Source organism: Salmo salar, chromosome ssa06 (genome assembly GCF_905237065.1).
Source record: "Salmo salar chromosome ssa06, Ssal_v3.1, whole genome shotgun sequence".
Taxonomy (NCBI): domain Eukaryota; kingdom Metazoa; phylum Chordata; class Actinopteri; order Salmoniformes; family Salmonidae; genus Salmo; species Salmo salar.
In genome coordinates this window covers 86,182,113-86,209,130 of record NC_059447.1, presented here as the reverse complement: position 1 = coordinate 86,209,130, position 27,018 = coordinate 86,182,113, and positions in this window count along the sequence as shown.

The window sequence follows — 27,018 nt, the reverse complement described above, 5'->3', positions numbered from 1 at the left end:
ATGATTTTTGGAGTGCAAGAGAGAAGAGGCGACGCGCCAATATCACTCTGTACTCATTTAGTGATCCCTGACTGCATTAATAATAAACGTCACGCTACCTTTCACCTAACCTTCCACAGTACGGGTGGTTACGGAAAGTCTGAGGGAGATTTTTTTAATTTTTTATATAGCGAATGAATTGAATTAAGGAGAATGTTATGTGTTCCAAGGAGTCTTCCAGTTTCTGCCAGTGTAGGAAATTGAGTTTACGTAACAGAGTTTTAGAGGGTACATGCAAACGGACTGAGAGAGGCCACAAGATCGGTATGTGTGTGCTGTGAACTCTCCATGAACGGTAGATCCTTTGAGAAGCAGCTCGCCGTGGAAATGTTCACCTCACGAGTTAGTGGATTTTAATTCAAGAGAAAGAGAGAGAAGTAAACATTTCCAATAATGGGGCTGCAGAAATTCTCAAATCAAACATAAAGTGATATGACCTTGTAAAGATATGAATCCCTGAAGCACACCAACTCCAACCATCTGCAAATCACATACTTTAATACACACCAACTCCAACCATCTGCTAAATCACATACTTTAATACACACCAACTCAAACCATCTGCAAAATCACATACTTTAATACACACCAACTCCAACCATCTGCAAATCACATACTTTAATACACACCAACTCAAACCATCTGCAAAATCACATACTTTAATACACACCAACTCAAACCATCTGCAAAATCACATACTTTAATACACACCAACTCCAACCATCTGCAAATCACATACTTTAATACACACCAACTCAAACCATCTGCAAAATCACATACTTTAATACACACCAACTCAAACCATCTGCAAAATCACATACTTTAATACACACCAACTCAAACCATCTGCAAAATCACATACTTTAATACACACCAATTCAAACCATCTGCAAATCACATACTTTAATACACATCTACTCAAACCGTCTGCAAAATATCATGCTTTAATACACACCAACTCAAACCATCTGCAAAATCACGTGCTTTAATACACATCTACTCAAACCGTCTGCAAAATATCATGCTTTAATACACACCAACTCAAACCATCTGCAAAATCACGTGCTTTAATACACATCTACTCAAACCATCTGCAAAATCACATGCTTTAATACACACCAACTCAAACCGTCTGCAAAATATCATGCTTTAATACACATCTACTCAAACCATCTGCAAAATCACATACTTTAATACACACCAACTCAAACCATCTGCAAAATCACATACTTTAATACACACCAACTCAAACCATCTGCAAAATCACATACTTTAATACACACCAACTCAAACCATCTGCAAATCACATACTTTAATACACCCCAACTCAAACCATCTGCAAAATCACATACTTTAATACACACCAACTCAAACCATCTGCAAAATCACATACTTTAATACACACCAACTCAATCCGTCTGCAAAATCATAGACTTAATAGCTTTTTCAAAGCTTCACAGAATTCTTCTCCTTCTGTAGATTTGATCAAATACTTTTAGAATCTGACAGTTTTAGGTTTTCGCCCCAATGCCCATCTCCATGTCTGTTTGAGGAGGCCTAGGGAGTTGCCTTAAGAACTAAGAGTAAACATTCCTCCTGTTTTTCTTTTCCTTTCTCTCCTCCTCTTTTCTCTACGCTGTCAGATTGACTCAGGCATAGACAGACTATTAGCTCCTTCAAATGATGAACAGAATGCGATACGAGAGAGAGAGAGAGAGAAAGAGAGAGAGAGAGAGCGAGAGAGAGAGAGAGAGAGAGAGAAAGAGAAAGAGAGAGAGAGAGAGAGAGCAATTAGACACAACCAAATCATGAGAAAACAAAAATATAATTTTCTTGACACGTTGGAAAAAATGTACAAAAAAAACCCCAGAGCAAACCAGAATGCTATTTGACCCTAAACAGAGAGTACACATTGGCAGAATACCTTGACCACTGTGACTGAGCCAAAATTAAGGAAATATTTGACTATGTACAGACTCAGTGAGCATAGCCTTGCTATTGAGAAAGACCGCCAAAGGCAGACCTGGCTCTCAAGAGAAGACATGCTATGTACATACTGCCCACAAAATGAGGTGGAAACTGAGCTGCACTTCCTAACCTCCTGCCAAATGTATGACCATATTAAAGACACATATTTCCCTCAGATTACACAGACCCACAAAGAATTCGGGGGAAAAAATCTAATTTGGATAAACTCCGATGTCTATTGGGTAAAATACCACGATGTGCAATCACAGCAGCAAAATGTGCGACCTGTTACCACAAGAAAAGGGCAACCAGTGAAAGTGAAGAACAAACGCAATTGTAAATACAACTTAAATTTAGGTTTATTTATTTCCCCTTTTGTACTTTAACTATTTGCACATCATTACAACACTATATATATATATACATAATATGGCTTTTGAAATGTCTTTATTCTTTTGGAACTTTTGTGAGTATAATGTTTACTGATAATTTTTTTATTTCACTTTTGTTTATTATGTATTTCACTTGCTTTGACAATGTAAATACATGTTTCCCATGCCAATAAAGCCCCTTAAATTGAAATTGAACTAGGAGAGCTAGTGAGAGAGAGTTAGTGAGAGAGCGATGGAGAGAGGGAGAGCTAGTGAGAGAAAGAAAGGGAGCGAGAGATGGAGAGCTAGTGGGAGAAATAAAGAGAGAGAGATGGAGAGAGATGGAGAGAGAGCGAGTGTAATGTCGTGTGTGTAGGTGGCAGGGAAGTCAGGCGCAAGAGAATCAAACTTGGCAGAAATTGAGTATTTTAAAAAAGTTACCAAAACTCCAAAACCAAAGTACAAAATAAATAAAAGTGGGTACAAGAACCCGTCGCGCACCAGTCCATAATACATGAGCATATGCACAAACAATCTCTGACAAGGACATGAGGGGAAACAGAGTGTTAAATACACAACATGTAATGAATGGGATTGGAACCAGGTGTGTAAGAAGATAAGACAAAACCAATGGAAAATGAGAAATGGATCAATGATGGCTAAAAGACCGGTGACGTCGACCGCCGAGCACCGCCCGAACAAGGAGAGGCATCGACTTCGGCAGAAGTCGTGACAGCGAGAGAGAGAGAGATGGAGAAAGGGGAAGCGAGCACTGAACCACAGCCTCCACTTTATATACACTGGTAGCTATTTTGGTTTTGATGGTTTTGATAAAATCACAATCACACTGCGTGTGTTGAAAAGCAAGCATTCCATCATATCTCCTGGTCTGTGGAATTACAAGGTGCACAGTGAGATTAGTTCTACTCCTTCATGTTGTTAGCTTTATCTGCTCTGGGCCTGCCACTGAAATATGCTGCCTCTCTATCCCTCTAAACGGCTAATTTGGAGAGAGATAGCATCTGGACTTGCTTAACCTCAAGCTTTAGTTAGCAGCCGAGCTACAGGCTAAATTTCACAATACCAGGGCAGGGCATCTCAATGTAAAGGAGGTTAGGGTTCTTAGTACATCCTGTAGAGCAAGGTTAGGGTTCTAACTATGTCCTGTATTAAAGGAGGTTAGGGTTCTAACTACGTCCTGCATTAAGGGAGGTTAGGGTTCTAACTACGTCCTGTATTAAGGGAGGTTAGGGTTCTAACTACGTCCTGTATTAAGGGAGGTTTGGGTTCTAACTATGTCATGCATTAAGGGAGGTTAGGGTTCTAACTACGTCCTGTATTAAGGGAGATTAGGGTTCTAACTACGTCCTGCATTAAGGGAGGTTAGGGTTCTAACTACGTCCTGCATTAAGGGAGGTTAGGGTTCTAACTACGTCCTGCATTAAGGGAGGTTAGGGTTCTAACTACGTCCTGCATTAAGGGAGGTTAGGGTTCTAACTACGTCCTGCATTAAGGGAGGTTAGGGTTCTAACTACGTCCTGCATTAAGGGAGGTTAGGGTTCTAACTACGTTCTGCATTAAGGGAGGTTAGGGTTCTAACTACGTCCTGTATTAAGGGAGGTTAGGGTTCTAACTACGTCCTGTATTAAGGGAGGTTAGGGTTCTAACTACGTCCTGCATTAAGGGAGGTTAGGGTTCTAACTACGTCCTGCATTAAGGGAGGTTAGGGTTCTAACTACGTCCTGCATTAAGGGAGGTTAGGGTTCTAACTCCGTCCTGCATTAAGGGAGGTCAGGGTTCTAACTATGTCCTGCATTAAGGGAGGTTAGGATTCTAACTATGTCCTGCATTAAGGGAGGGTAGGGTTCTAACTTAGTCCTGTATTAAGGGAGGTTAGGGTTTTAACTACGTCCTGTATTAAGGGAGGTTAGGGTTCTAACTACGTCCTGTATTAAAAGGCAGGTGTAAGTTAGTTATTAACTCTAAGTCCACTACCTGTGGTATATTATATTGAAATCTTAATGATTCAAAGGTTACAGGGTTGTTTCCTGTATCAGCTGGTTAAAATAAAGGGATAATATTATCACAACACGAATTGTAAGGATATACTTTTTATCTTAATGCACACAATAAACAAACTGTTCCACAAACTGTTCAATATTAAGTGTCTTGTGTTGAACATTTAAAATGAAATAAAAATCATAAAAAAAGGTCTTTAATCTAAATTATGATTATTATGTGATGAGAACAGCTTTGATCATGTACATGGCAAGCGGTACCGAAGTGCCAAGTCTAGGACAAAAAAGGTTCTCAACAGTTTTTACCCCCGAGCCATAAGACTCCTGAACAGGTAATCAAATGGCTAACCAGACTATTTGCATTGTGTGCCCCCCAAACCCCCCCCAAACCATATTTTTACACTACTGCTACTCTCTGTTCATCATATATGCATAGGCACTTTAACCATATCTACATGTACATACTACCTCAATTTATTTTTTTCACATTTATTTAACCAGGTAGGCAAGTTGAGAACAAGTTCTCATTTACAATTGTGACCTGGCAGAGATAAAGCAAAGCAGTTCGACAACATACAACAACACAGAGTTACACATGGAGTAAAACAAACATACAGTCAATAATACAGTAGAAAAATAAGTCTATATACAATGTGATCAAATGAGGTGAGATAAGGGAGGTAAAGGCAAAAAAGGCCATGGTGGCAAAGTGAATACAATATAGCAAGTAAAACACTGGAATGGTAGATTTGTAGTAGAAGAAAGTGCAAAGTAGAAATAAATAATGGGGTGCAAAGGAGCAAAATAAATGAAATAAATAAATACAGTCGGGAAGAGGGAGTTGTTTGGGCTAAATTATAGATGGGCTATGTACAGGTGCAGTGATCTGTGAGCTGCTCTGACAGCTGGTGCTTAAAGCTAGTGAGGGAGATAAGTGTTTCCAGTTTCAGAACTTTTTGTAGTTCGTTCCAGTCATTGGCAGCAGAGAACTGGAAAGAGAGACGGCCAAAGGAGGAATTGGCTTTGGGGGTGACCAGAGAGATATACCTGCTGGAGCGCGTGCTACAGGTGGGTGCTGCTATGGTGACCAGTGAGCGGAGATAAGGGGGGACTTTACCTAGCAGGGTCTTGTAGATGACCTGGAGCCAGTGGGTTTGGCGACGATTATGAAGCGAAGGCCAGCCAACGAGAGCGTACAGGTCGCAGTGGTGGGTAGTATATGGGGCTTTGGTGACAAAACGGATGGCACTGTGATAGACTGCATCCAGTTTGTTGAGTAGGGTATTGGAGGCTATTTTGTAAATGACATCGCCGAAGTCGAGGATCGGTAGGATGGTCAGTTTTACGAGGGTATGTTTGGGAGCATGAGTGAAGGATGATTTGTTGCAAAATAGGAAGCCAATTCTAGATTTAACTTTGGATTGGAGATGTTTGATGTGAGTCTGGAAGGAGAGTTTACAGTCTAACCAGGCACCTAGGTATTTGTAGTTGTCCACATATTCTAAGTCAGAACCGTCCAGAGTAGTGATGCTGGACAGGCGGGCAGGTGCAGGCAGCGATCGGTTGAAGAGCATGCATTTAGTTTTACTTGTATTTAAGAGCAGTTGGAGGCCACGGAAGGAGAGTTGTATGGCATTGAAGCTCGTCTGGAGGGTTGTTAACACAGTGTCCAAAGAAGGGCCAGAAGTGTACAGAATGGTGTTGTCTGCGTAGAGGTGGATCAGAGACTCACCAGCAGCAAGAGCGACATCATTGATGTATACAGAGAAAAGAGTTGGCCCGAGAATTGAACACTGTGGCACCCCCATAGGGACTACCAGAGGTCCGGACAACAGGCCCTCCGATTTGACACACTGAACTCTATCAGAGAAGTAGTTGGTGAACCATGCGACGCAATCATTTGAGAAACCAAGGCTATTGAGTCTGCCGATGAGGATGTGATGATTGACAGAGTCGAAAGCTTTGGCCAGGTCAATGAATACGGCAGCACCGTATTGTTTCTTATCGATGGCGGTTACGATATTGTTTAGGACCTTGAGCGTGGCTGAGGTGCACCCATGACCAGCTCTGAAACCAGATTGCATAGCGGAGAAGGTGCGGTGGGATTCGAAATGGTCGGTAATCTGTTTGTTGACTTGGCTTTCGAAGACCTTAGAAATGCAGGGTAGGATGGATATAGGTCTGTAGCAATTTGGGTCAAGAGTGTCCCCTCCTTTGAAGAGGGGAATGACAGCAGCTGCTTTCCAATCTATGGGAATCTCAGACGACACGAAAGAGAGGTTGAACAGGCTAGTAATAGGGTTTGCAATAATTTTGGCAGATCATTTTAGAAAGAAAGGGTCCAGATTGTCTAGCCCGGCTGATTTGTAGAGGTCCAGATTTTGCAGCTCTTTCAGAACATCAGCTGAATGGATTTGGGAGAAGGAGAAATGGGGAAGTCTTGGGCGAGTAGCTGTGGGGGGTGCAGTTCTGTTGACTGCAGTAGGGGTAGCCAGGTGGAAAGCATGGCCAGCCGTAGAAAAATGCTTATTGATATTCTCAATTATAGTGGGTTTATCGGTGGTGACAGAGTTTCCTATCCTCAGTGCAGTGGACAGTTGGGAGGAGGTGTTCTTATTCTCCATGGACTTTACAATGTCCCAGAACTTTTTTGAATTTGTGTTGCAGGAAGCAAATTTCTGCTTGAAAAAGCTAGCCTTGGCTTTTCTAACTGCCTGTGTATATTGGTTTCTAACTTCCCTGAAAAGTTGCATATCACGGGGGCTGTTCGATGCTAATGCAGAACGCCATAGGATATTTTTGTGTTGGTTATTAAGGGCAGTCAGGTCTGGGGTGAACCAAGGGCTGTATCTGTTCCTGGTTCTAAATTTCTTGAATGGGGCATGCTTATTTAAGATGGTCAGGAAGGCATTTAAAAAAAAATAACCAGGCATCCTCTACTGACGGGATGAGGTCAATATCCTTCCAGGATACCATGGCCAGGTCGATTAGAAAGTCTTGCTCGCTGAAATGTTTCAGGGAGCGTTTGACAGTGATGAGTGGAGGTCGTTTGACCGCTGACCCATTACGGATGCAGGCAATGAGGCAGTGATCGCTGAGATCACGGTTGAAAACAGCAGAGGTGTACTTAGAGGGCAAGTTTGTTAGGATGATATCTATGAGGGTGCCAGTGTTTACGGCTTTGGGGTGGTACCTGGTGGGTTCATTAATAATTTGTGTGAGATTGAGGGCATCAAGCTTGGATTGTAGGATGGCTGGGGTGTTAAGCATGTCCCAGTTTAGGTCACCTAGTAGCACGAGCTCTGAAGATAGATGGGGGGCAATCAGTTCACATATGGTGTCCAGAGCACAGCTCTGGTGGTCTATAGCAGGCGGCAACGGTAAGAGACTTGTTTTTAGAGAGATGGATTTTTAAAAGCATAAGTTCAAATTGTTTGGGTACAGACCTGGATAGTAGGACAGAACTCTGTAGGCTCTCTCTGCAGTAGATTGCAACACCGCCCCCTTTGGCCGTTCTATCTTGTCTGAAAACGTTGTAGTTAGGGATGAAGATTTCAGAGTTTTTGGTGGACTTCCTAAGCCAGGATTCAGACACGCCTAGGACATCCGGGTTGGCTGAGTGTGCTAAAGCAGTGAATAAAACAAACTTAGGGAGGAGGCTTCTAATGTTAACATGCATGAAACCAAGGCTATTACAGTTACAGAAGTCATCAAAAGAGAGCACCTGGGGAGTAGGAGTGCAGGGCCTGGATTCACCTCAATATCACCAGAGGAAAAGAGAAGGATGAGGATAAGGGTACGGCTATAAGAATTGGTCGTCTGTGACGTCCGGAATAGAGAGAAAAAGGAGCAGGTTTCTGGGGGCGATAAAATAGCTTCAAGGTATAATGCACAGACAAAGGTATGGTAGGATGTGAATACAGTGGAGGTAAACCTAGGCGTTTAGTTATGATGAGAGACATATTGTCTCTAGAAACATCGTTGAAACCAGAAGATGTGATAGCATGTGTGGGTGGAGGAACTGAGAGGTTGGATAAGGTATAATGAGCAGGGCTAGAGGCTCTACAGTGCAATAAACCAATAAACACTAACCAGAACAGCAATGGACAAGGCATATTGACATTAAGGAGAGGCATGCTTAGCCGAGTGATCAAAGGGTCCAGTGAGAATTAGATAGCTAGCCGAGCCATAGGTAGCAAGCTGGTAGAAGATGGAGGGAGGTCTGTTTTTAGCCACCTCGTGCGTTTCCGTCTGTAGATTAGTGGGGTTCCGTGTGGTAGGGGGGACCAGTCCAATTGGCAAAATAGTTATAGTTATAGTGGCCCAAAAAAGTTGTCCGATAGACCTATTCAGATAGCAGCCGATAAGATAGCTAACGATTAGCGGGCCGCAGATGGGCGTTCAGGTTACGTCACGACTGAGGGGCCAGTTGGATAACTCCCTCGGGCAGATAACGTCGGTGGTCCAGTCGTGAAGGCCCGATGGGGCTCCGCATCGGCAGTAAAAAACGGGTCCGGATAGGTGATTGTAGCCCAGTAGTGGCTGAAGGAACTCTTCAGCTGGCTAGCTCCGGAATAGCCCAGGAGTGGCTGATGGAACTCTTCAGCTGGCTAGCTCCGGAATAATTTATGTTAGCTCCTGGACCAACGTTTGCAAATAGTCACTCAGGTAGCAGCTAGCTCGCTGCAAGATCCAGGTGTAAAAGTCCAGAGCCTGCGGTAGAAATCCGGGGATATGGAGAGAGAATAGGTCCGGTATGCTCTGGTCTGAGTCACGCTGTACAAAAACTGGCGATAGCTTTTCGAGCTAATGGATAGCTGAGGACCGCTAACCGTGGCTAGCTGAACTCCAACGTTAGCAAGTGAAATGGCTAACCTCTGGATGGTTTCTGTTGTGGATTTCAGATTTGAGGTAAATAATACTTTTTTTTTTAAATTGGTGAGGCGGGTTGCAGGAGAGTGTTTTCAGGTTGTGTTTTTAGAAAAAATATGTACAAAGATATGCGAAGAAAATATGTAAATATATATTGTGGCAAAGAAGGGTGTCAAGTGATAAATGGCATATGTGAGGGCAGAACTAATAAACGGGCTCTGCCCGATCACTAAAATGGCTACCCCGATCAGAACTACAGATCACAAAACTACAATTCCCAGAAGCAAGGGGAACCCTCAGAAGGTGGAGCCGACCCACAGATAAAAGGTCAAGAAAAACCAGGAAGAGAGAGAGAGGGCGGGAAGGATCTATGAACCATAGAGAAAGAGACAATCTACATTGGCTGGATTTACCGTGTACGAGCTGGACTGTTTTGGACTTACCTGTTGGCGTTTAGACCTGGACCTACCGAGAACCAGATTTGTGTACCGAACCCTGCTATCCTTGACCTTACCTGCGGCCTGGGTGGACCAGGACAGCGAAACAAACACACAGGTACTGTCATGTTCGAAATAACTTTCATTCTGGGCTGATTTTGGTGACAGTTTCCCACTTAATTTGTGACAAACGCTCCAAACTTTGAAGAGGTTTGCCACAATATATACACGGGACACGACAAGAGGAGAACAAAGGACGTCTGAACTGCTACGCCATCTTGAAAAAAATCTATCAGCCTGACTAACCGGTGTCTGTATGTAGCCTCGCTACTTTTATAGCCTCTTTACTGTATATAGCCTGTCTTTTTACTGTTGTTTTATTTCTTTACTTACTTATTGTTCACCTAATACCTTTTTTGCACTATTGGTAAGCATTTCACTGTAAGGTCTACACCTGTTGTATTCGGCGCACGTGACAAATAAACTTTGATTTGATTTGAGACTTGTTTACATGCTGCTGTGCATTTTGTTGCCAACCTTACTTTGCTACCTGACAACTTTACGGTTTTTACTTTTTAATTACCGTTATATTTTTGGTTTTTCCCTCACTCAACTTTTTCACTCCGGACGTTTTTTCTGGACATGGTTCGTCAGGACTTCCAACTGCCGAAGCTAAGTAGTAACATTAGCATGATGCCTTCTAACTGCAGTCGCTGTACTCATAATATACAGGAGAACAATCGCCTTACGGCGAGGATAGCTGTGCTGCAAGCCCAGCTTCAGACGCAATCGTTAGGCAAGGGTAATTTCAGTGTAGGAAAGGATGAAACAGCATCTGTGCCACCAGTAAGTACATATAGTAATGTTAGTATAAATCCCCTCGCACGGTCCCCGCAGCCGGACAACTTTCTCATGGCTTCTGGAGGGAAATGCTGTAGGAATGCTCAACCGGTGTCGCTCATTCAGCCGACAGAAACGTTCAACCGGTTCTCCCCATTAAGCAGCGAGTCGGAGTCAGAGGCCGAGCCTTCTCTGGACTCTACTCCTCCCGTTACGGGGTCTGAGACGCCGAAGCTTCCCACCATTAGCTCTGACAAATTGAAAACCCTAGTCATTGGCGACTCCATTAGACTTAAATGAATCATCCAACGATCATACACTGTTTACCAGGGGGCAGGGCTACCGATGTTAAGGCTAATCTGAAGATGGTGCTGGCTAAAGCTAAAACTGGCGGGTGTAGAGAGTATATTGTTATCCACGTCGGCACCAACGATGTTAGGATGAAACAGTCAGAGGTCACCAAGCGCAACATAGCTTCAGCGTGTAAATCAGCTGGAAAGATGTGTCGGCATCGAGTAATTGTCTCTGGCCCCCTCCCAGTTAGGGGGAATGATGAGCTCTACAGCAGTCTCACAACTCAATCGCTGGTTCAAAACTATTTTCTGCCGCTCCCAAAAGATAGAATTTGTAGATAATTGGCCCTCTTTCTGGGACTCACCCACAAACAGGACCAAGCCTGGACTGTTGAGGAGTGACGGACTCCATCCTAGCTGGAGGGGTGCTCTCATCTTATCTACGAACATAGACAGGGCTTTAACTCCCCTACCTCCACAATGAGATAGGGTGCAGGCCAGGCAGCAGGCTGTTAGCCAGCCTGCCAGCTTAGCGGAGTCTGCCACTAGCACAGTCAGTGTAGTCAGCTCAGCTATCCCCATTGAGACCGTGTCTGTGCCTCGACCTAGGTTGGGCAAAACAAAACATGGCGGTGTTCGCCTTAGCAATCTCACTAGAATAAAGACCTCCTCCATTCCTGCCATTATTGAAAGAGATTGTGATACCTCACATCTCAAAATAGGGCTACTTAATGTTAGATCCCTCACTTCAAAGGCAGTTATAGTCAATGAACTAATCACTGATCATAATCTTGATGTGATTGGCCTGACTGAAACATGGCTTAAGCCTGATGAATTTACTGTGTTAAATGAGGCCTCACCTCCTGGTTACACTAGTGACCATATCCCCCGTGCATCCTGCAAAGGCGGAGGTGTTGCTAACATTTACGATAGCAAATTTCAATTTACAAAAACAACGTTTTCATCTTTTGAGCTTCTAGTCATGAAATCTATGCAGCCTACTCAATCACTTTTTATAGCTACAGTTTACAGGCCTCCTGGGCCATATACAGCGTTCCTCACTGAGTTCCCTGAATTCCTATCGGACATTGTAGTCATAGCAGATAATATTCACATTTTTGGTGACTTTAATATTAACATGGAAAAGTCCACAGACCCACTCCAAAAGGCTTTTGGAGCCCTCATCGACACAGTGGTTTTGTCAAACATGTCTCTGGACCTACTCACTGCCACAGTCATACTCTGGACCTAGTTTTGTCCCGTGGAATAAATGTTGTGGATCTTAATGTTTTTCCTCATAATCCTGGACTATCGGACCACCATTTTATTACGTTTGCAATCGCAACAAATAATCTGCTCAGACCTCAATCAAGGAGCATCAAAGGTCGTGCTATAAATTCTCAGACAACCCAAAGATTCCTTGATGCCCTTCCAGACTCCCTCTGCCTACCCAAGGACATCAGAGGACAAAAATCAGTTAATCACCTAACTGAGGAACTCAATTTAACCTTGTGCAATACCCTAGATGCAGTTGCACCCCTAAAAACTAAAAACATTTGTCATAACAAACTAGCTCCCTGGTATACAGAAAATACATGAGCTCTGAAGCGAGCTTCCAGAAAATTGGAACGGAAATGGCGCCACACCAAACTGGAAGTCTTCCGACTAGCTTGGAAAGACAGTACCGTGCAGTATCGAAGAGCCCTCACTACTGCTCGATCATCCTATTTTTCCAACTTAATTGAGGAAAATAAGAACAATCCGAAATGTCTTTTTGATACTATCGCAAAGCTAACTAAAAAGCAGCATTCCCCAAGAGAGGATGGCTTTCACTTCAGCAGTAATAAGATCATGATCATTAGAAAGCAAATTACGGACTCCTCTCTAAATCTGCGTATTCCTCCAAAGCTCCATTGTCCTGAGTCTGCACAACTCTGCCAGGACCTAGGATCAAGGGAGACACTAAAGTGTTTTAGTACTATATCTCTTGACACAATGATGAAAATAATCGTGGCCTCTAAACCTTCAAGCTGCATACTGGACCCTATTCCAACTAAACTACTGAAAGAGCTGGTTCCTGTGCTTGGCCCTCCTATGTTGTACATAATAAACGTCTCTCTATCCACCGGATGTGTACCAAACTCACTAAAAGTGGCAGTAATAAAGCCTCTCTTGAAAAAGACAAATCTTGACCCAGAAAATATAAAAAACTATCGGCCTATATCGAATCTTCCATTCCTGTCAAAAACTTTAGAAAAAGCTGTTGAGCAGCAACTCACTGCCTTCCCGAAGACAAACAATCTATACGAAACGCTTCCGTCTGGTTTTAGACCCCATCATAGCACTGAGACTGCACTTGTGAAGGTGGTAAATTACCTTTTAATGGCGTCAGACAGAGGCTCTGCATCTGTCCTCGTGCTCCTAGATCTTAGTGCTGCTTTTGATACCATCGATCACCACATTCTTTTGGAGAGATTGGAAACCCAAATTGGTCTACACGGACAAGTTCTGGCCTGGTTTAGATCTTATCTGTCGGAAAGATATCAGTTTGTCTCTGTGAATGGTTTGTCCTCTGACAAATCAACTGTGAATTTCGGTGTTCCTCAAGGTTCCGCTTTAGGACCACTATTGTTTTCACTATATATTTTACCTCTTGGGGATGTCATTCGAAAACATAATGTTAAATTTCACTGCTATGCGGATGACACACAGCTGTACATTTCAATGAAACATGGTGAAGCCCCAGAATTGTCCTCGCTAGAAGCCTGTGTTTCAGACATAAGGAAGTGGATGGCTGCAAACTTTCTACTTTTAAACTCGGACAAAACAGAGATGCTTGTTCTAGGTCCCAAGAAACAAAGAGATCTTCTGTTGAATCTGACAATTAATCTTGATGGTTGTACAGTCGTCTCAAATAAAACTGGGAAGGACCTCGGCGTTACTCTGGACCCTGATCTCTCTTTTGAAGAACATATCAAGGCTGTTTCAAGGACAGCTTTTTTCCATCTACGTAACATTGCAAAAATCTGAAACTTTCTGTCCAAAAATGATGCAGAAAAATGAATCCATGCTTTTGTTACTTCTAGGTTGGACTACTGCAATGCTCTACTTTCCGGCTACCCGGATAAAGCACTAAATACATTTCAGTTAGTGCTAAATACGGCTGCTAGAATCCTGACTAGAACCACATTTTTTTAGCATGTTACTCCAGTGCTAGCCTCCCTACAATGGCTTCCTGTTAAGGCAAGGGCTGATTTCAAGGTTTTACTGCTAACCTACAAAGCATTACATGGGCTTGCTTCTACCTATCTTTCCGATTTGGTCCTGCCGTACATACCTACACGTACGCTACGGTCACAAGACCCTAGAATTTCTAAGCAAACAGCTGGAGGCAGGGCTTTCTCCTATAGAGCTCCATTTTTATGGAATGGTCTGCCTACCCATGTGAGAGACGCAGACTCGGTCTCAACCTTTAAGTCTTTACTGAAGACTCATCTCTTCAGTAGGTCCTATGATTGAGTGTAGTCTGGCCCAGGAGTGTGAAGGTGAACGGAAAGGCTCTGCAGCAACGAACCGCCCTTGCTGTCTCTGCCTGGCCGGTTCCCCTCTCTCCACTGGGATTCTCTGCCTCTAACCCTATTACAGGGGCTGAGTCACTGGCTTATTGGTGTTATTCCATGCCGTCACTAGGAGGGGTGCATCACTTGAGTGGGTTGAGTCACTGACGTGGTCTTCCTGTCTGGGTTGGGTTGTGCCGTGGCGGAGATCTTTGTGGGCTATATTCGGCCTTGTCTCAGGATGGTAAGTTGGTGATTGAAGTTATCCTTCTAGTGGTGTAGGGGCTGTGCGTTGGCAAAGTGGGTGGGGTTATATCCTTCCTTTTTGGCCCTGTCCGGGGGTATCATCGGATGGGGCCACAGTGTCTCCTGACCCCTCCTGTCTCAGCCTCCAGTATTTATGCTGCAGTAGTTTGTATGTCGGGGGGCTAGGGTCAGTCTGTTATCTGAAGTATTTCTCCTGTCTTATCCAGTGTCCTGTGTGAATTTAAGTATGCTCTTCCTAATTCTCTTTCTTTCTTTCTCTTTCTTTCTCTCTCTCGGAGGACCTGAGCCCTAGGACCATGCCTCAGCACTACCTGGCATGATGACTCCTTGCTGTCCCCAGTCCACCTGGCCGTGCTGCTGCTCCAGTTTCAACTGTTCTGCCTGCGGCTATGGAACCCTGACCTGTTCACTGGACGTGCTACCTGTCCCAGACCTGCTGTTTTCAACTCTCTAGACACAGCAGGAGCGGTAGAGATACTCTCAATGATTGGCTATGAAAAGCCAACTGACATTTACTCTTGAGGTGCTGACTTGTTCCACCCTCGACAACTACTGTGATTATTATTATTTGACCATGCTGGTCATTTATGAACATTTGAACATCTTGGCCATGTTCTGTTATAATCTCCACCCGGCACAGACAGAAGAGGACTGGCCACCCCTCATAGCCTGGTTCCTCTCTAGGTTTCTTCCTAGGTTTTGGCCTTTCTAGGGAGTTTTTCCTAGCCACCGTGCTTCTACACCTGCATTGCTTGCTGTTTGGGGTTTTAAGCACTTTGAGATATCAGCTGATGTAAGAAGGGCTATATAAATACATTTGATTTGAATTTGATTTGATTTGCCTTCAGAAAGTATTCATACCCCTTGACGTATTCCACATTTTGTTGTTATAGCCTTAATTCAAAATGGGTTAAATCAAATAAAAAAACTCACCCATCTACACACAATACCCCGTAATGACAAAGTGAAAATATGTTTTTCAAAATTTTCGCATTGAAAATGAAAAACATAAATATAAAATGTACATAACTATTCAAACCCTTTTGCTATGAGACTCCGAATTGAGCTTAGATGCATACAATTTCCTTTGATCATCCTTGAGATGTCACTATAACTTGATTGGAGTCCACCTGTGGCCAATTTAATTGTTTGGACATGATTTAGAAAGAAACACACCTGTCTATATAAGATCTCATAAGTTGATAAGTTGACAGTGCATGTCAGGTGTTGTGAAGTGAAGAAGATGGCGGACAAGGTGAAAAGGAAGAAAGTGGAACATATTATGAATAAATATGGAGCGGAGGATCGCACATAACTTTTGGAAGAGCTAGAGAAGGAAAGTGACGAGAGCGAGGGTGAATTAATTGCGATGGTGAATTAATTGCGATGGTGAATTAATTGTCAGGGTGAATTAATTGTCAGGGTGAATTCATTGCGAGGGTGAATTCATTGCGAGGGTGAATTCATTGCGAGGGTGAATTCATTGTGAGGGTGAATTCATTGTGGTGGCAGGTGCAGTGATGATTGCCGAGAAGGAGCGTAGAGTGTAGAGGGAAGCGGTGTGATTTTTCACTTAGTTGGCTCAAGGCAGGCGGGCGGGCTAGCTGGCTACTATGACGATAAATAGCAATGATAGCATCTACATAGGAGAGCACACAAGACCTGGGTTCAAATACTATTTGAAATCTTTAAAAAAAAACTTTGAGCATTTAATTTATCCTGACTGGAGTGCTAGACGAGCGGGACGTTCTGTTGGTTGGGACGTTTCTATTAGTTCCAGTGCACTAAGCGGCCTCAATAAAGCACATGTAAAGTGTTAAAGATGATTTCAAACAGTATTTGAACCCAGGTCTGGAAAGCACACTGTGCTCTGAGCTAGCCACATAAAAAGAGAAAGCACACAGATATCTCTGCACGCTCAGTACACCCAGTATTGTGGCATGTGAGAGTGGTTCTGATGTTAAAGTGGTTATGATGTTAGAATGGTTATGATGTTAGAGTGGTTCTGATGTTAAAGTGGTTATGATGTTAGAATGGTTATGATGTTAGAATGGTTATGCTGTTAGAATGGTTATGCTGTTAGAATGGTTATGATATTGGAATGGTTATGATGTTAGAATGGTTATGATGTTAAAGTGGTTATGATGTTAGAATGGTATATGATGTTAAAGTGGTTATGATGTTAGAATGGTTATGATGTTAGAATGGTTATGCTGTTAGAATGGTTATGCTGTTAGAATGGTTATGATGTTAGAATGGTTATGCTGTTGGAATGGTTATGCAGTTAGGCCATCACGTATTTCTGTTGTTGATGTGTTACAGGAGTGACTGACAGGCTTGGAGTGGGTCGTTAGTTCCACATAAAGGAACATGTTAGGAGTGACTGACAGGCTTGGAGTGGGTCGTTAGTTCCACATAGAGGAACATGTTAGGAGTGACTGACATGCTTGGAGTGGGTCGTTAGTTCCACATAGAGGAACATGTTAGGAGTGACTGACAGGCTTGGAGTGGGTCGTTAGTTCCACATAGAGGAACATGTTAGGAGTGACTGACAGGCTTGGAGTGGGTCGTTAGTTCCACATAAAGGAACATGTTAGGAGTGACTGACATGCTTGGAGTGGGTCGTTAGTTCCACATAGAGGAACATGTTAGGAGTGACTGACATGCTTGGAGTGGGTCGTTAGTTCCACATAAAGGAACATGTTAGGAGTGACTGACATGCTTGGAGTGGGTCGTTAGTTCCACATAAAGGAACATGTTAGGAGTGACTGACAGGCTTGGAGTGGGTCGTTAGTTCCACATAAAGGAACATGTTAGGAGTGACTGACATGCTTGGAGTGGGTCGTTAGTTCCACATAAAGGAACATGTTAGGAGTGACTGACATGCTTGGAGTGGGTCGTTAGTTCCACATAGAGGAACATGTTAGGAGTGACTGACAGGCTTGGAGTGGGTCGTTAGTTCATGTTCATGGATATAACACAGAGCAGAACTAAGGTTCTGTTTTTACCAGCTTCAACTTTACTGTTCTGTTCTGTTCTGTACTGCTCTGTTCTGTTCTGTACTGTACTGCTCTGTTCTGTTCTGTTCTGTTCTGTACTGCTCTGTTCTGTACTGTACTGCTCTGTACTGTACTGTTCTGTACTGCTCTGTACTGTTTGTACTGTACTGTACTGCTCTGTTCTGTTCTGTACTGTTCTGTTCTGTTCTGTATTGTACTGCTCTGTTCTGTTCTGTTCTGTTCTGTACTACTCTGTTCTGTACTGCTCTGTACTGTACTGTTCTGTACTGTTCTGTACTGTTCTGTTCTGTACTGCTCTGTTCTGTACTGTTCTGTTCTGTTCTGTTTGCACTGTCTGTTTGATTTTAGATATTTTCAAAGTATAGGGCCTATTTCCTGAACACAGATTAAGCCTAGTCCTTGACTAAGAAGACGTCTGGCCCATATTGTTTCTGTGGTGAGGCTGGAGACATGTCAGAGGGAAACTTCCCAGAGAAACCGCGAGGTCCACTTACAGATCCTTTGTTGGATGTCATAAATTCACACATTTATCTCCATCTTCCTGTCAGAAAGCTAAGCACTGTTTAATCAACACTGGAAAATCACCAAACTGGCAGCTCGTCAACATAATTAATTGCCACATTTGTCTCAAGTCACAAAGCACTGTTTGATAAACATGCAATAAAATACAAGTTGGCAGCTCCAAATTACAACCTCTCTTTCCTCTGGTGAAGAATGTAATCTGTTTCAACATCCCATTCCCAGGGCAGGATGGACAGGATGGACAGGCAGTGATGGGGACTCTATAACTCAGACACGTATTTTAGTAGTTTTTCTCCCCCCTCATAGTTACATGTACAGGACCAGTCAAAAGTTTGGACACATCTACTCATTCAAGGCTTTTCTTAGTTTTTTACTATTTTCTACATTGTAGAATAATAGTGAAGACATCAACACTATGAAATAACACATATTTAATCATGTAGTAACCCCAGATTCTTCAAAGAAGCCACCCTTTGCCTTGATGACAGCTTTGCACACTCTTGACGTTCTCTCAACCAGCTTCATGAGGAATGCTTTTTCCAACAATCTTGAAGGAGTTCCCACATATTCTGGGCACTTGCTGACTGCTTTTCCTTCACTCTGTGGTTCAACTCATCCCAAACCATCTCAATTGGGTTGAGGTTGGGTGATTGTGGAGGCCAGGTCATCTGATACTGCGCTCCAACACTCTCCCTGGTCAAATAGCCCCTACACAGCCTGGAGGTGTGTTTTGGGTCATTGTCCTGTTGAAAAACAAATAATAGTGCCACTTAGCCCAAACCAGATGGGATTGTGTATCGCTGCAGGATGCTTCAATTCTAAATAACTGACAGTGTCAACAGCAAAGCACCCCCACACCATCCCACCTCCTCCTCCATGCTTCATTGTGGGAACCACACATGCAGAGATCATCCATTCACATATTTCCACCAGTCTAATGTCCATTGTCTCTTCTTCTTATTGCTGTCGTTTTGTAGTGGTTTCTTTGCAGCAATTTGACCATGAAGGCCTGATTCACATAGTCTCTTCTGAACAGCTGATGTTGAGATGTGTCTGTTACTTGAACTCTGTGAAGCATTTATTTGGGCTGCAATCTGAGGTGTAGTTAACTTTAATGAACTTATCCTCTGCAACAGAGACAACTCTCGGTCTTCCTTTCCTGTGGTGGTCCTCATGAGAGTTAATTTTGTCATAGCACTTGATGGTTTTTATAGCTGCACTTGAAGGAACTTTAAAAGTTCTTGAAATGTTCCTGATTGACTGACCTTCATGTCTTAAAGTAATGATGAACTGTCATTTTTTTTTGCTTGTTTGAGATGTTCTTGCCATAATATGGACTTGGTATTTTACCAAATAGGGCTATCTTCTGTATACCACCCCTACCTTGTCACAACACAACTGATTGTCTCAAACGCATTAAGAAGGAAAGAAATTCCACAAATTAACTTATAACAAAGCACACCTGTAAATTGAAATGCATTCCAGGTGACTACCTCATGAAGCTGGTTGAGAACATTTCAAGAGTGTGCAAAGCTGTCATCAAGGTCAGAGAGTGGCTACTTTGCCTGATTCAATAACATCAGTGTCTAGTGGACTCAGTGCTTCAATGTTGCCTTCGAACAGCATATTTTATGATGGGGATTAAGTGCAGATGGTGCAAGCATAAATTAACAAAAAGTCACCAAAAATGGTCATACTGTTGTACTGTAATTGAATGTGTGAGTTTAATCAAAAGGTATATTTAGCAATATAATTGTAATTCATATCATACTGTATGAAAGAACCTGGTCCCAGTCCTTTCCGTTGTCAAGTTCATCGAAATCGACCATGACACTGACTTCTATGGTCACAGTCCATATTTCCACTACGCTCTTTAAACTCTCCGGTTGTGTCCAAAATAACATCCTACTGTCATTGTAGTGCACTTCTTTGACCAGGGCCCATAGAGAGAATGGTGTGCCATTTCGGACAGAGCCTCCCAACTTCAGCTCTCCACTTCCCATCCATTCGCTCCAGATTGTTATTTCACATGGTGATACTGGCAGGGCCGGTCTCCTACATCTGAAATGGCACCCTATTCCCTATGTAGTGCACTACTTTAGACCAGAGCCCAATGGCACCCTGTTCCCTATGTAGTGCACAAGGGCCCTGGTCAAAAGAAGTGCACTACATAGGGAATAGGATGCCATTTCGAACATAGACCTGGTTTGATAGGTCTCCAGTAAGCCACTTGGAGGTAATGCGAGCCATGTGTTTGTGTTGGACATTATTGGCATGCCTGTCAGTCTATCTGACCTGACCTGGAACTAGCAAGCCTAACAAACTAACACTTCAGACCACTGGCTGGTTCTGCTGGCTCTGCCCAGCCCCCCCCCCCATCCTGCAGGATCACTTAGCTGAAACTCTGAATTCAATTCAAAGGGCTTTATTGACATAGGAAAAATATGTTTACATTGCCACAGCAAGTGGAATAGATAATAAACAAAAATGAAATAAACAATAAAAAATGAACAGTAAACATGACATATTCCAAAGGAATGTTTTGGCTATGTATAGTGTTGTAACAATGTGCAAATAGCTAAAGTACAAAAGGGAAAATATGGGCTGTATTTACAATGATGTTTGTTCTTCACTTGTTCTTTTATTGTGGCAACAGGTCACACATTTTTCCGCTGTGATGACACACTGTGGTCTTTCTCTCACTCTCTCTCTCTCTCCCTCTCTCTCTCCATCCATGGAAGTGGAAGGAGGTCTCAGCTCTCATGGAAGTGGATAGAGGTCTCAACTCTCATGGAAGTGGATGGAGGTCTCAACTCTCATGGAAGTGGATGGAGGTCTCAACTCTCATGGAAGTGGATGGAGGTCTCAACTCTCATGGAAGTGGATGGAGGTCTCAACTCTCATGGAAGTGGATGGAGGTCTCAACTCTCATGGAAGTGGATGGAGGAGGTCTCAGCTCTCATGGAAGTGGATGGAGGTCTCAGCTCTCATGGAAGTGGATGGAGGTCTCAGCTCTCATGGAAGTGGATGGAGGTCTCAGCTCTCATGGAAGTGGATGGAGGTCTCAGCTCTCATGGAAGTGGATGGAGGATGGAGGTCTCAGCTCTCATGGAAGTGGATGGAGGTCTCAACTCTCATGGAAGTGGATGGAGGTCTCAGCTCTCATGGAAGTGGATGGAGGTCTCAGCTCTCATGGAAGTGGATGGAGGAGGTCTCAGCTCTCATGGAAGTGGATGGAGGTCTCAGCTCTCATGGAAGTGGATGGAGGTCTCAACTCTCATGGAAGTGGATGGAGGATGGAGGTCTCAGCTCTCATGGAAGTGGATGGAGGATGGAGGTCTCAGCTCTCATGGAAGTGGATGGAGGATGGAGGTCTCAGCTCTCATGGAAGTGGATGGAGGAGGTCTCAGCTCTCATGGAAGTGGATGGAGGTCTCAGCTCTCATGGAAGTGGATGGAGGATGGAGATTTCAGCTGTCACCTTTGTTTTTGAAGATGGATTTGATTTATATTTGGACCTACTTTTGGGTTTTGAATGTACTCTCTGGGCTGATAATACAGAGATCTTTGTGGAAACATATTTTAGAGAGAGTTGGTTTATTTAGTCTACTTAATACAGAGGTTCTTGGTCAGAATTCGGAAAGCATTTTAACAAATATTTGTGTCTCAGTGGAGGTCTCAGCTCTCATGGAAGTGGATGGAGGTCTCAGCTCTCATGGAAGTGGATGGAGGTCTCAGCTCTCATGGAAGTGGATGGAGGAGGTCTCAGCTCTCATGGAAGAGGATGGAGGTCTCAACTCTCATGGAAGTGGATGGAGGATGGAGGTCTCAGCTCTCATGGAAGTGGATGGAGGAGGTCTCAGCTCTCATGGAAGTGGATGGAGGAGGTCTCAGCTCTCATGGAAGTGGATGGAGGAGGTCTCAGCTCTCATGGAAGTGGATGGAGGTCTCAGCTCTCATGGAAGTGGATGGAGGTCTCAACTCTCATGGAAGTGGATGGAGGATGGCGGTCTCAGCTCTCATGGAAGTGGATGGAGGAGGTCTCAGCTCTCATGGAAGTGGATGGAGGTCTCAGCTCTCATGGAAGTGGATGGAGGATGGAGGTCTCAGCTCTCATGGACGTGGATGGAGGTCTCAGCTCTCATGGAAGTGGATGGAGGTCTCAGCTCTCAAGGAAGTGGATGGAGGATGGAGGTCTCAGCTCTCATGGAAGTGGATGGAGGAGGTCTCAACTCTCATGGAAGTGAATGGAGGTCTCAACTCTCATGGAAATGGATGGAGGTCTCAACTCTCATGGAAGTGGATGGAGGTCTCAACTCTCATGGAAGTGGATGGAGGATGGAGATTTCAGCTGTCACCTTTGTTTTTGAAGATGGATTTGATTTATATTTGGACCTACTTTTGGCTTTTGAATGTACTCTCTGGGCTGATAATACAGAGATCTTTGTGGAAACATATTTTAGAGAGAGTTGGTTTATTTAGTCTACTTACTACAGAGGTTCTTGGTCAGAATTCGGAAAGCATTTAAACAAATATTTGTGTCTCAGTGGAGGTCTCAGCTCTCATGGAAGTGGATGGAGGTCTCAGCTCTCATGGAAGTGGATGGAGGTCTCAGCTCTCATGGAAGTGGATGGAGGAGGTCTCAGCTCTCATGGAAGTGGATGGAGGTCTCAACTCTCATGGAAGTGGATGGAGGATGGAGGTCTCAGCTCTCATGGAAGTGGATGGAGGAGGTCTCAGCTCTCATGGAAGTGGATGGAGGAGGTCTCAGCTCTCATGGAAGTGGATGGAGGTCTCAACTCTCATGGAAGTGGATGGAGGATGGCGGTCTCAGCTCTCATGGAAGTGGATGGAGGAGGTCTCAGCTCTCATGGAAGTGGATGGAGGTCTCAGCTCTCATGGAAGTGGATGGAGGATGGAGGTCTCAGCTCTCATGGACGTGGATGGAGGTCTCAGCTCTCATGGAAGTGGATGGAGGTCTCAGCTCTCAAGGAAGTGGATGGAGGATGGAGGTCTCAGCTCTCATGGAAGTGGATGGAGGAGGTCTCAGCTCTCATGGAAGTGGATGGAGGATGGAGGTCTCAGCTCTCATGGAAGTGGATGGAGGAGGTCTCAACTCTCATGGAAGTGGATGGAGGATGGAGATTTCAGCTGTCACCTTTGTTTTTGAAGATGGATTTGATTTATATTTGGACCTACTTTTGGCTTTTGAATGTACTCTCTGGGCTGATAATACAGAGATCTTTGTGGAAACATATTTTAGAGAGAGTTGGTTTATTTAGTCTACTTACTACAGAGGTTCTTGGTCAGAATTTGGAAAGCATTTAAACAAATATTTGTGTGTCAGTGTTTTTCCAACGGTTGTGATTAGATACACTCACTCAGACATGCTTCTGACTTTCTGGCAAAATGTTATGTCCTGTGGTGACAAATGCCAAGGAGTTGCACAACTTACTTCCCCTTTGAGTTATTGAGATATTTGAGACATTGATATATTTTGAAGGCAAAATGCTTTGAAAATGTGCTCTTCTCTGAAACAGCCAACGCGCTTTTGGTAACCTGTTCTTGTATATCTCCGTTGCGTACTCCTACTTTGGCCCTATCAGCAATTTAAAAACACATAGATCTAATGTCATTATCTAATATCTCTTGTGTCCTCCATAGTGGAGAGATAGGTCACTGTGTTCTTTCTGGCTGATTCTAAAGGACAGAGAGAGTCTAAAGCTCTGAGGTCATTGTCAATCCACAGTGTCAGAGTCCTCCTCACAGCCGAAGGCCAGCTCAACTATATCCTCATCCAACAAGCTGTTGCCTAGTGGAACATTAAAACGAGAACCATTTCCAGAGCGGAAAGCATACAGTATGTCCAAATCTGACTTCACATTGCGATGCGTCATCTCTGTTATCAGTGTGAGGTATGTTGTGCAAGAGTCCAGGAGCGTAGTGGAAAGTGAACGTGGAGAGTATCGGTTCCCGGTCACCAAAGAGTGAAGGGTTAGCATCACAGGAGGCTGGTGAGGGAAGGACAGCTCATAATGATGGCTGGAATGGAGTGGCATCAAACACATGGAAAGAACATGTTTGAACACGTCCATTCCATTTATTCCGTTCTAGCCATTACTACGACGCAGCCACCTGAGGTTAGCATGTGGTTCCGTCAGTGTCACTTCACTCTCTTGTTAAACATGGTAATGTACGTTTTTCCAGACCAGTGGCCCTAGCTGTAACCTGTAGGTGTGACTGTGACTTCTCTTTCTGCCAAGGCCTGGGTATGTTGATGTTCACCCCACAAGGAAGCACATTAGAGAACCTTTATTAAACTAGGCAAGTCAGTTAAGAACAAATTCTTATTTAAGGTAAAATGACCTTCATGAACACTACACTCTGGTGGAAAGGTGCAGATTCTATAGATGATCTCCCATCATTACCCATCATCGGAGGGCGAGACACCGAGACGTTAAAGCAGCTGTCTGTCTGTTGCCTCTTTGACACACACACACACACACTCGCGCACACACGCGCACACACACACGTTGAACGTGTTGGAGAAACCTAGCTCCTCTTTTATCTCTCCTGGAGCTGGAGGATTTTTCTAGACTAACCGAGAGTAGAGATCACACAGTCCGGTTGTCTGTGATCCTAGCCAGACTTCACCTGCATGGGAACATTCTGTCGGTTGTCTGTGATGTCTGCCAGACTTCACCTGCATGGGAACATTCTGTCGGTTGTCTGTGATCCTAGCCAGACTTCACCTGCATGGGAGCATTCTGTCGGTTGTCTGTGATGTCTGCCAGACTTCACCTGCATGGGAACATTCTGTCGGTTGTCTGTGATACTAGCCAGACTTCACCTGCATGGGAACATTCTGTCGGTTGTCTGTGATGTCTGCCAGACTTCACCTGCATGGGAACATTCTGTCGGTTGTCTGTGATGTCTGCCAGACTTGACCTGCATGGGAACATTCTGTCGGTTGTCTGTGATGTCTGCCAGACTTCACCTGCATGGGAACATTCTGTCGGTTGTCTGTGATGTCTGCCAGACTTCACCTGCATGGGAACATTCTGTCGGTTGTCTGTGATCCTAGCCAGACTTCACCTGCATGGGAACATTCTGTCAGTTGTCTGTGATGTCTGCCAGACTTCACCTGCATGGGAACATTCTGTCGGTTGTCTGTGATGTCTGCCAAACTTCACCTGCATGGGAACATTCTGTCGGTTGTCTGTGATCCTAGCCAGACTTCACCTGCATGGGAACATTCTGTCGGTTGTCTGTGATGTCTGCCAAACTTCACCTGCATGGGAACATTCTGTCGGTTGTCTGTGATGTCTGCCAGACTTCACCTGCATGGGAACATTCTGTCGGTTGTCTGTGATGTCTGCCAGACTTCACCTGCATGGGAACATTCTGTCGGTTGTCTGTGATGTCTGCCAGACTTCACCTGCATGGGAACATTCTGTCGGTTGTCTGTGATCCTAGCCAGACTTCACCTGCATGGGAACATTCTGTCGGTTGTCTGTGATGTCTGCCAGACTTCACCTGCATGGGAACATTCTGTCGGTTGTCTGTGATGTCTGCCAGACTTCACCTGCATGGGAACATTCTGTCGGTTGTCTGTGATGTCTGCCAGACTTCACCTGCATGGGAACATTCTGTCGGTTGTCTGTGATCCTAGCCAGACTTCACCTGCATGGGAACATTCTGTCGGTTGTCTGGGATCCTAGCCAGACTTCACCTGCATGGGAACATTCTGTCGGTTGTCTGTGATGTCTGCCAGACTTCACCTGCATGGGAACATTCTGTCGGTTGTCTGGGATCCTAGCCAGACTTCACCTGCATGGGAACATTCTGTCGGTTGTCTGTGATGTCTGCCAGACTTCACCTGCATGGGAGCATTCTGTCGGTTGTCTGTGATGTCTGCCAGACTTCAACTGCATGGGAACATTCTGTCGGTTGTCTGTGATGTCTGCCAGACTTCACCTGCATGGGAACATTCTGTCGGTTGTCTGTGATCCTAGCCAGACTTCACCTGCATGGGAACATTCTTTCTCTGCTGTCACTCTTTGGCCATGCTAGAAAGGACAGGTGACTGCCACTTTCTTACCATTATTGTAACTACTAAACCTAATCTAACCCCTCACCTTCTTGAATCCCCTGACCACTCACTACCCACTGATTATTTAAGCAATATGCACAATGCGTAGTGCCTGGATACAGCCCTTAGTCGTGGTATATTGGCCATATACCACAAAACCCTAAGGTGCCTTATTGCTATTATAAACTGGTTATCAACGTAATTAGATCTGTAAAAATAAATGCTTTGTCATACCCGTGGTATACGGTCTGATATACCACGGCTTTCAGCCAATCAGAATTCAGGGCTCGAATCACCCAGTTTATAAAAACACATAGTTCATGAACTTGATGGAAATGCTGCTGACATGACAGGCTGTCCTTTCAAACTAGGTAATCTAGTAATTACTGGTCTGTCGCTACAATAGCCCAAATTACAACAGATCTGGTGTCAGCCTAATATCGTCTCACCGTCGAGGACAATGTTGAAAGCATAGTAATAGGGGTCACAGATAGTGAAAATGTGTGTGAAATCACTTCTGTTCCATATGATTTTCCACGCCTAGGCAGTGTCGTTTTGACACAACCTTCATCCACCACTGTGATTTCACTATATTTTTTTGAAGTGGAACTAAACTGCTCTCCATTGAAGAGTGGAAAAGCAGCGAGGCAGCAGTGTGTCTAGGACTGCGTCCATCCATCCTATCTGGTTACAATTAAGTGATTTGTAATTTGGCTGGCCCGG